At 42.9% G+C, this 8,527-nt stretch overlaps 1 pseudogene; it reads right to left on the bottom strand.

Moving 5' to 3' along the window:
• Positions 1-3,435: 3,435 nt before the first annotated feature.
• On the bottom strand, positions 3,436-4,374 carry LOC115643246 (annotated as a pseudogene).
• Positions 4,375-8,527: the final 4,153 nt, after the last annotated feature.

The raw sequence follows: 8,527 nt of genomic DNA, 5'->3' as shown, positions 1-8,527 counted from the left end.
ACTGAACTGAGTGTTTTCAGTGCAAATGGCTTGTTAGGTTTCCTGAAAACACAAAACCAAACAAAACCCCCACACATGTATACAATAAGAGTCTATGGATGTGACCTATTACTCTGCAATGGCCCCATTTGGGACCTCAGGACAGCAAAACCTAGCTAGGCAGGTTGGGCCAGAGTGGGAGTAAGGAGCTTAGCTATGGGGCGGGGGGTCAGAGTGGGGATGAAAGGTGTGGCTGTGTGGCCATTTTACACTTGACTCTAAACAACAGGGAAGAAGGGGTTGCAAATCTGAAGGTGGAAGGCAATTTTGAGAGAAAGTGCTTGTGAAATGATAGATTTTGTGACTGTAAGGAAAAGAAGGAGTTCTGCAATTTCATATCTGAGTATTTTCAGGACTTTTGGATGAATGCCATCTGGTCCTCATGACTAATTACTGTGTAATTTATCAATTTGTTCCAAAACCTTCTCTACTGACAACTCAGTATGGGACAGTTCCTTTAATTTATCACCTAAAATGAAGGGATCTCCCTCCCATCCTCTGCAGTGAAGATTATTTCAAAGACTTCATTTAGCTTCTTCACCACAGCAATGTCTTTCTTGAGTGCTCCTGTCATAAACAGATAGGTAAGGGTTAATGTTCTTTTACCTGGAAAGGAGTAACCTGAAACACCTGACCAGAGGACCAATCAGGAAACAAGACTTTTTCAAATCTGGGAGGAAGGAAGTTTGTGAGTGAGTCCTTTGTTCTTGGTCTTCTGCCTGTACTCTCTCGGTTATGAGAGGATTTTTCTGCCTCCTGCTTTTCTAATCTTCTCTTTCCCAGTTGTAAGTACAAAAGATAAGATAGTGATTTAGATGGTTTTTATTTTGTATTTACATGTATGTAGTTGCTGGAATGTGTTAAATTGTATTCTTTTTGAATAAGGCTATTTATTCATTTTTTTTTCTTTCAAGCAATTTGACCCTGTATTTGTTACCTTAATACAGAGAGACCATTTTCATGTATTTTTCTTTCTTCTTATAAAGCTTTCTTTTTAAGACCTGTTGGAGTTTTTCTTTAGTGGGGAACTCCAGGGAATTGAGTCTGTAGCTCACCAGGGAATTGGTGGGAGGAAGAAGTCAGGGGAAAATCTGCGTGTGTTAGAATTACTAGCCTGACTTTGCATTCCCTCTGGGTGAAGGGGAGGGTGGTGGAAGAGAGATTAGCTATATCAGTACTTGTGTTTTCCAGGACTGGAAATAGGGAGGGTGGAATCCCTCTGTTTAGATTCACTGAGCTTGCTTCTGTGTATCTCTCCAGGAACCCAGGGAGGGAACACCTGGAAGGGAGAAGGGAAGGGAAATGGTTTATTCCCCTTTGTTGTGAGACTCAAGGAATTTGGGTCTTGGGGTCCCCAGGGAAGGTTGCTGGGGGGACCAGAGTGCCCCAAAACACTCTAATTTTTTGGATGGTGGCAGCTTTACCAGGTCCAAGCTGGTAATTAAGCTTGGAGGTTTTCATGCTAACCCCCATATTTTGGACGCTAAGGGCCAAATCTGAGAATATGTTACGACAGCTCCTTTAGCAACTTGATTATCCAGTGGCACCACTGATTGTTTGTCTGGCTTCCTGCTCCTGATGTACTTAAAAAAAAAAGTGCAGTTAATTTTTGTATTGTTGCCGGCAGATAACTGCCTGAGGCCAAGCAACAGGGGGGGTCTGTCGCCCGGTTTGTCATGCCAATAAACACACCAGGATGGAGAAGCAAACCAAGTTTATTTGAGATCTCAAAGCGGTGCAGGGAGACTGACGCCTCAAATCAAGCACACCTAAGCCCTCGTCCAGACTAACCCGCGGCATCGGTGGGTTAAAATCGATTGCTCGGGGATCGATATATCGCGTCTAGTCTGGACGCGGTGTATCGATCCCCGAGCGCGCTTACATCGATTCCGGAACTCCATCAATCCGAACGGAGTTCCGGAATCGACACGGAGAGCCGCGGACATCGATGGAGCCCCGTCCAGACTGGTGAGTACCTCGATTTTAGAAATTCGACTTCAGCTACGTTATTCTCGTAGCTGAAGTTGCGTATCTAAAATCGATTTTAATTCCTAGTCTGGACGTGGCCTAAAACAAGCAGTCTGTTCCTTTATATCCATGAGAACTTTTCTCACTGACTCGCAATCCCCCTTTTCCCTTCCCTCTTCTATCCAGCTGCAGCATTCTCTTCTCACACACTTCTTTGTCTTCCCCCTCCCTTTCCCCCTTTCTGCTGCAGAGACATGTATGCTGTATCTAAAAGTGGCCTTGAAACTTGCTTCAGCCTAGCTTCAATGTATTACAGCAGAGAACTGACTGTTACAACCAAAAACTAAATGCTAACACTACATTTTTGCAGCTATTAGTACATTAGGTTACACTAGGTTACACAAAGTGTTGAACCTGGAGGAACAATGGTTCACTGAGGCCTACAACAGGAGGGCTTCATTGACACTTGTGGTCTACCACCCTCCCGAGTTACCTAGAGTTATACTTGGTGATACCAACAGTGTCCTTAGCTAATTTTCAATCAGTTATTCTCTGACTATGTGAGCAAGAATAGTGTAGGTAAATATCTGAGAGAGAGAAAACATAGTACCACCTTAGAACTCTGGCCCATCCCATCCAAGATCCTATCTCCAACTGTGGCCATCCCTGATTCTTCAGAGGAAACAGACAAAAGAACCCTCCCAGAATCTATTAGTGGGAAGACTCAAGATTCATTCATGAACGGTGGTGTCCGGCTGAAACCCTGAAGCAAGTCCTTTAGGAACATAAGACATAAACCAGAAGTGAGACCCAGGGTTGCTGAGCCCTGCCCCACACCATCACACTGTCATAAATTTATCCAACACTTTCTTAAAACTAATTAAGCTGTGCATCCCTACAGCTCCTATTAGAAAGTTGTTCCAGAACTTTTCCCTTCTGAGAGTGAGAAACCTTTCTCTAATTTCCACCTGAATTTGTTCATGGCCAGTTATATCCATTTGATTTTGTGTGAACAAGGAGACAGAATTAGGAATAAGAGCTCTGGCATAACTTTTATCCCAGTGGTAGCCATCTCAGCTGTAGGAGACCCCCGCTTCAAGTGTCTGAAGAGGAGAAACGATTGAAACAGAGATCTGTCCTCTCCCATGTACATGCCCTGGCCACTGTGTTATGAGATATCTCTCAATTTCTCCTCTTCAAGACCCTTTGTGACTCTAACTCCAGCACTCTTTGATTCCAATGGAGCTATGCTGATTTACACACTCTGGGGAACTGGCCAATTGACTTCAATGGATCTGCACTGATTTAGACCAGTGGAAGATTTGGCTCAAAGTGTCATTCAGTTATCTGAGCTGAGAATGTCGCATGAACACTAATTACCCACAAATCTCTGTTCTCTGACTTAAAAAAAAAGAGAGAGAATCAACACTAATGGAGAAACCTGAATTTCCCCAATATATTCCTTAGAGCTGTTTTCATCTCCTTGTTTTTCAGGCTGTAGATGATGAGGTTTAACATGGGGGTCAAGATGTTGTACTGGATGGAGAATATTTCATCCAGCACTGCAGAGAAGACTGAGCTGGGTTTTGTGTACTGGAGAAAACCTGTCACGTACAACAAGCCAACCACAATTAGGTGGGAGCTGCAGGTGGAGAAGGCTTTATGCCTGCCCTCAGCAGAGCGTATCCTCAGGATGGTGGAGATGATGTGAATGTAGGAGATTAGGGTGAGGAGGAAGGAGCTCAACCCAAATACCAAAGCAGAAGTAAGAAGCACCGCTTGATTGGTAAAGGTCTCAGTGCAGGACAGCTGTAACAAAGGAGGGAGCTCACAGCTGAAATGGTTGATTTGATTGGGCCCACAGAAATGCAACTTGAGGGCAACAACTGTGTTAAGAAGGGCATAGAAGAAGCCCATGGTTCATGCACCACTCACCAGCTGAACACAGATCCCTTTGCTCATTGTCTGCACATAATGTAATGGATCACAGATTGCAGCATAGCGGTCATAAGCCATGGCTGAGAGAATGAAAGTTTCAGTACCAGCCGAGAGGCTAAAAAGGAACATCTGGGCAATGCAGCCATTGACAGAAATAGTTTTGTGTTCCGCTAGGAAGTTCATCAGCATTTTAGGCACCGTGACTGAGGAATAGCAGATATCAACAAAGGATAAATGGAAGAGGAAGAAGTACATAGGGGTGTGAAGGTGAGAATCAGCTCTTATCACCACCATGATCACTATGTTTCCACCCAGAGTGATTAGGTAAATAACTAAAAACACCGAGAAAAGGAAAATCTGCATCTGTGGGTCACTGGAAAGTCCCAGGAGGATAAATTCGGTCACTGTGGTTTGATTTTTCATTGTCATGCATTCAGGAAATCTGTGACCTGGAAGACCAGAAAAAAATGAGATTAACACATATTATGGGGGATGAATGTAAAGAGAGTCCTATTCCGTGCTGTAAAATGTGTAGGCTAAATTGAGAGAGGGACAGAGGATGACACCAGATGGTTTTTGTGTATTTTAAATAAACAAATTAATCTGGATACACAAAATGACTTGGGCACCTAACTGCCACTTTACAATTCTAAGTCCCAGAATCAGGTCCTACAGGTATTCACAAATACCCTGCTCAACTCTGACTAAGGGTCAGTCTGATGTGGGGCTCCATCAGTCTCTCCTCTTGAAGCTGTACCTCTGTGGATACATCATAAAAGAGGCAGTACAGAGTTACTGGATTCTTGGTCTTCTGCATGTGGGGTGAGTGTTCAAGCCACCAGGCTATAGAGGAATTTCTTCTCTCTCTGCAATCTGGTCTTATGACTTCAATAGAGCTACAGCTGCATTACAGCAACATGGGATCTGGCAGACTGGATGCAATGAAAGTATGGCCAATTGACAATAGTTGGACATCTGGCCAAATCTATATAAATAATCTCCCTCTCCATTAGAGTCTTTCAATTGTTCTAGACTATTTTGTTGGACACGCTATTTAATATCTGCAGTATATAATTGGATTCTTACTTATTATAACCATTAGGATTTTTCAAAAAGAAGAAGAATCACAGAACTGAAAGAAACCTCAAGAGGTCATCTACTCCAGTCCGCTGCATTCATGGCACCTGGCAGGTGTTTGTCCAATCTGCTTTTAATAATCTCCAAAAATGGAGCTTCCACAACTTTCCCAAGCAATTTATTCCAGTGCTGAACCACTCTGAAAGTTAGGAAGTTTTTCCTAATGTCCAACCTAAACCACCCTGGCTGCAATTTAAGCCCATTGCCTGTTGTCCTATCCTCAGAGGTTAAGAAGAACAATTTTTCTCCCTCCTCCTTGTAACAACCTTTTATGTACTTCAAAACTGTTATGTCCCCTTTCACTCATCTCTTCTCCAGACAAAACAAACTCATTTTTTTCAATCTTCCCTCATAGGTCATATTTTCTAGACCTTAATCATTTTTGTTGTTCCTCTCTGGATTTTCTCCAATTTGTCCACATCTTTCCTGAAATGTGGCACCCAGAACTGGACACAATACTCCAGTTGAGACCTCGTCAGTGTGGAATAGAGCGGAAGAATTACTTCTCATGTCTTCCTTACAACACTCATCCTAACACATCCCAGAATTATGCTTTTTTTTTTTTTGCTACAGTGTTACAGTGTTAACTCATATTAAGCTTATGGTTCCCTATGACCCCCAGATCCCTTTCCACAGTTCTTCTTCCTAGGCAGCAATTTCCCTTTTTGTATGTGTGCAACTGATTGTTCCTTCCTAAATTTAGTACTTTGCATTTGCCCTTACTGAATTTCATTCTGTTTACTTCAGACCATCTCTCCAGTTTGTCCAGATAATTTTCAATTATAATGCTATCCTCCAATGCACTTCCAACCCCTCCCAGCTTGGTATCATCTGCAGACACTATGTGTTTTCTCTATGCCATTATCTAAATTATTGAGGAAGATATTGAACAGAACCCTACCCAGGACCGATCCCTTCAGGACCCCACTTGTTACACCCTTCCAACATGACTGTGAAACACTGATAACTAAACTCTGGGAACTGTCTTCCAACCAGCTATGCACCCACCTTATACTAGCTCCATCTAGGTTGTATTTCTCTAGTTTGTTTATGATAAGGTCATGTGAGTCAGTATCAAGAAAAAAAGAATGTGACCAGAAAACATTATCTTGACATAGTGACATAATTTGAAAAGAGGGGCCTGATAGAAAATGAAGGGGATATTTGCTCCTAAAGTCACTTAAACCCTGAAGGATTTTTGACTCAGCTTTCTGCACGTCTGAATATGAGGCTGTAGAGACAGCAGAGAAGTTATTCTGCCCTCCTGGAAGTGAATCGCTATTTTGATATCAGTTATTAATGGAAAAGGCAATGAAATCAATGTTCTGTCCAATGTCAAAATTAAGTTTGTCCCCATATGACCCTAGAGAGAACTGAACCTTTCCTCTATTATCAGCTCATGAGACAAATGCCTAAGCAAAAGATGGACCTTGTACTAGAACCTGAATGTCAACACAAGCAGATTCTGTGCACAGGCAAATTCAATTCCAAGAGCATTTTCCGGAGAGTGCCTTTCCCCTGACCTCCCTGTCATAAACAGATAGCTAAGGGTTAATGTCTCTTTCACCTGAAACACCTGACCAGAGAACCAATCAGAAAACCGGATTTTTTCAACCTTGGGTGGAGGGAAGTGTGTCTCTGAGTCTTTTGTCTGCCTGCCTGCTTCTCTGAGCTTTGGAGAAGTACTTTCTACTTTCTAGTCTTCTGTTTCTAAGAGTAAGGACAAAGAGATCAGATAGTAAGTTATATGGTTTCTTTTCTTTGGGATTTGCATGAATATAAGTGCTGAAATGCTTTGATTTGTATTCTTTTTGAATAAGGCTGTTTATTCAATATTCTTTTAAGCAATTGACCCTGTGTTGTATCATCTTAATACAGAGAGAACATTTGTATTTTTTCTTTCTTTTTTATATAAAGTTTTCTTTTAAGACCTGTTGGAGTTTTTCTTTACTTCAGGGAAATTAAGTCTGTACTCACCAGGGAATTGGTGGGAGGAAGAAATCAGGGGAAAGCTGTGTGTTGGATTGCTAGCCTGATTTTGCATTTCCTCTGGGTGAAGAGGAAAGTGCTTTTGTTCCAGGATTGGGAACGGAGAGGGGGACTCACTCTGCGTAGTTTCACAGAGCTTGTGTCTGTGTATCTCTCCAGGAGCACCTGGAGGGGGGAAGGGAATCAGGATTATTTCCCTTTGTTGTGAGACTCAAGGGATTTGGGTCTTGTGGTCCCCAGGGAAGGTTTTTCAGGGGGACCAGAGTGCCCCAAAACACTCTAATTTTTTGGGTGGTGGCAGCAGGTACCAGGTCCAAGCTGGTAACTAAGCTTGGAGGTTTTCATGCTAACCCCCAAATTTTGGACGCTAAGGTCCAGAATCTGGGAATAAGGTTATGTCATGGTGGCAGTGGCGGGAGATAGACAGAATCCAGAAGCCAGTAGGAATATTATATTTTTCTTTTCTCTGCTAAGGGTTTTTTAGCAGAGAGAAACAGTTTGGTTTTAAAAGGGAACCAGAGAGAATTTTTTTTTCTGCTCTCTCTAGCAGTTTGTGGCTTGCATAGTAAGCAAGAAGCCATTAGCAGACTATTGACAGTCTATTGTCACACAATAGCACTCCCATTGAGAGTCATACCAGCACTTATATGCATGCAGATAAAGTGGTTTTTCTGGTTTCCCTTAATTGAACATTAGCTAGAGAGAGAAAAGGAAAAAAGCACTGTTGCTAGGCAGACTTCAGGAGGCAACAGAGAGCCTGCAGTTCAGAAGATAAACACCGGAGGGCACCCCAACACAAGAAAACAGGAACCATGACTTCTAAGGCAAGGATTGACGCCGAAGACCAAATCAAAGAAGCTGAACACAGGCGACAACTAGAAATAAAACAAAAAGAGATGGAGCTGAAAGAAAAGGAAGAAAGCATCAAACAGGCAGCCCAAGAGGCAGCACACAAAAGAAAACTAGAAGCAGAAGAGGTGGCCTACCGAAGGAAACAAGCAGAAGATGAGGCAGCCCACAGAAGACAGATAGAACTCCAGAGGGAAGCCCACCAACAGGCCATGGAATTAGAAAAGGCTAAGCAACAGACTCCAGCCAATCCTAACAACCCATCGCCCATTATTGCTCCACAGCACAGGAAATTTCCCACCTACAAGGCAGGTGATGACACCGAGGCCTTCTTGGAAAATTTTGAAAGAGCCTGTCTTGGGTACAACATCCCCGAAGACCAGTACATGGTGGAATTAAGGCCACAACTCAGTGGACCTTTAGCAGAGGTGGCAGCTGAAATGCCCAAGCCGCAAATGAATGACTATAAACTTTTTCAAACCAAGGCCAGATACAGGATGGGGATAACCCCAGATCATGCCCGTCGGCGCTTCAGAACCCAAAAGTGGAAACCAGAGGTGTCATTTCCCAAACACGCCTACTACATTGCAAAAAACTATGAGGCCTG

Source organism: Gopherus evgoodei, unplaced genomic scaffold, assembly GCF_007399415.2.
Source record: "Gopherus evgoodei ecotype Sinaloan lineage unplaced genomic scaffold, rGopEvg1_v1.p scaffold_53_arrow_ctg1, whole genome shotgun sequence".
Taxonomy (NCBI): domain Eukaryota; kingdom Metazoa; phylum Chordata; order Testudines; family Testudinidae; genus Gopherus; species Gopherus evgoodei.
The sequence above is the reverse complement of the archived record's forward strand: the minus strand, read 5'-3'. Positions and strand labels throughout refer to the sequence as shown.